Source organism: Vigna unguiculata, chromosome 1, assembly GCF_004118075.2.
Source record: "Vigna unguiculata cultivar IT97K-499-35 chromosome 1, ASM411807v1, whole genome shotgun sequence".
NCBI classification, from domain to species: Eukaryota; Viridiplantae; Streptophyta; class Magnoliopsida; order Fabales; family Fabaceae; genus Vigna; species Vigna unguiculata.
Window position 1 is genome coordinate 14,468,387 of NC_040279.1, and position 2,645 is coordinate 14,471,031.

Below are 2,645 nucleotides of genomic sequence, written 5' to 3' on the forward strand. Positions count from 1 at the left end.
ACTCGGTCGGATTCAGCGGATGCTTGCACTTGTGGTGGATACCCCTGCTCGACCCTGAGCTGCTCGATCCTGAGCTATGTGTTACCAGTGTTACGATGAATCAAAAATCTCTCCCACCACAAGGTTAGCCCTTAATGAGTTTCAGGCCTCCTGCTACTCCCACCACAGAGTCAGTCCGCTCTAAGTGAGACTAACTGGCTCCTCGGAGCGTCAGGATGCAACCTTACCTTGAATCCTTACCTAGTTATACAGATGGGGCACCACCATGAACACCCACTAGCAGGGGCCATGGAATTACGTCCCGACCACTGAAGCGCGACCCCGGAGGTCTCACCTAGAGACCCCAAGGAATTACACGCTGACACGGACCAACGTTCATAAATTAGCAATAAGAGAATATTGAATTATGTTTTTCAATTCCATATCAACCCTTGAAGTTTAATCCTCATGTCAATCACATCTCAAATCCATACCCCTGATCATCACCACCCCAATGAGTCTGGGGCCTAGTCTCGTATTTGTACCATGATCCTTTAGTTTCAAACCGCATACTCATTTCACATGCTAAGTCCCCACCACACTCATCATCCATCATTCATGAATCATGTCACGCACATATAGCAACCCATTAGGCATATATTCATACATCAGTACATGCATCTTATCATAGCAGTCATACCCAAACAAGTCCAAGCACGAAAGAACAAATATGCAACCCAACACCGCACTGTCTCGCCCAAACACCTCGCTCAGGCTGAAGGGTCTCGCTCAGGCGAGCCCCCCTTCGCCTAGGCGAGGGCTCAAGGAAAACCAGGGCCTGGGCAACACGGGATCTCGCTTAAGCGAGATCCCTCTCGCTTGGGCGAGTTGCCTGCTCGCTCAAAAGTTGAGCGAGCCGCCTGGGCGACTTTTCGCGCAATAAACCTAGGCGAGCTCCCTGTTTCATCTCGCCTAGGCGAGATGGACTCGCTTGGGCGAGATTAACAGGTCTCGCCACTGTTCTTCACTGCCACAGCCATGTTTATCAAATCCATCAAGCATAACAAGCATTTAATCACACCAAAACGAAGGATTCATTCATGAAATCATTAACTCACTCAAGAACAGCCAAGACAACACCTAAAAGACTGAAACCCTAACTTCCCGTACCTGGAAAGCGGCTAACAGAACTTCGACGCGGGACCTTGGAGCACAGCAGCTCGAGTGATGGACCTAGGAACTGACGGAACAGCGAAGGACACGATTATTTTCGGGCTTTAGCCGGTGGAAAACGAATGCAAAGCTTTAGGAGGTAAGTACAATAGGGTTATAGTTACTTACGTGGAGTAGGAATCGTTAGTTGGGACGAACTGGTTCGAGACAAGAACAAACCCTAGCAGAGCTCTAGTGCGGAAGGGCGACGGCTGTTGATTTCTGCAAGTGTGAGAGTAAATTGTGAAATTAGGGCAGACTTAGTGACTTTATACGTTGGGCCGGCCTTAGGCCCACTAACTTTAGGGCAGAAAAGTTAACATATTTTAAATGGGCCTTACAACTCCAAATCTGGAAACTAGACTCAAAGAGCTTTCTTTTTACACCAAAAACGTAAGTTTTGGACCCTTGAGCTGGTGTAGTTTAATGTTTTAAAATCCTCACGTTTTCTGCCAGCACTGTTTTAGTGTGTCATGGAAGTGGATTTGAACCAGACCAAGATAGCTACAACAAGACAAGGTTAGCACATGAAAAACACCATATTTAAGATAACCTAGGCTCTAAATACCAAATGATGAAGGATTATGTTGTTTTCTTTTAAGATTATTCAATATGGTGTGAATTGTTTAAGAAAGCTAAGTGAAATCCCCACTGGACATTAAGATAGCAAGCTATCTAGATGTGAAGGTTCCTTTCACAAAGCTCAAGAGAAGAAGATGATATTTGATTCAAAACAAAAAGGAAATGGAAAGCACATAAATATAGAAAACCAAGAACAATTAAAGGAAGAAGAAAACATAAAATGGAAAGAAAGAAATGGTAAAAATGTGAAAGCACGCCACTACAAGGCTAGGCTAGAAGCCATGGCAACCTTGAAGATGAGTGGATGTGTGCCGCCACTTGCTATGCAAGATAAGGCTTAAAAGTATTCACTCCCTAGGGAGGAAACTCTCACAAATGGTTGAGACACAAGAGTGTTTTTACTTCAAAATGTTCAACCCTTTTACATGTCTAGGAGCACCCTTATATAGAAGAGTTTAGGGGCCTCTAAGCAAATAAAAGATACCTAAGGATGTCTCTACAAAAACCTAACCCTAGCTTCTAGAAACTAGGTCAAATAAGGTTACAAAAATGAGAGACAAAAGAGCCAACTATGGTGTGTGCAAGGCTAATTTCGTTCTAGCACAAAAGGAGACAAAGAATGTGTCTCATATGTCTCCAAAAAGTGGCCAAAGTGTGCTAAAAACAAGGAGACCAAAGGTACATAGGTACACTTGTTTTATGCCTTTTACTTTATGCTTTATGCCTTTGCTTTACTCTCTCATCCACATCATTTATGCTCCCCAATCACCATGCGCCACCTAGCATTGCTTTCTTACTCCTAATTAACCTACAAAGCAAATAAACATAGATTAGCATGTTGGCTTAAGTCAAGTCAACTATAGTCAACAAGT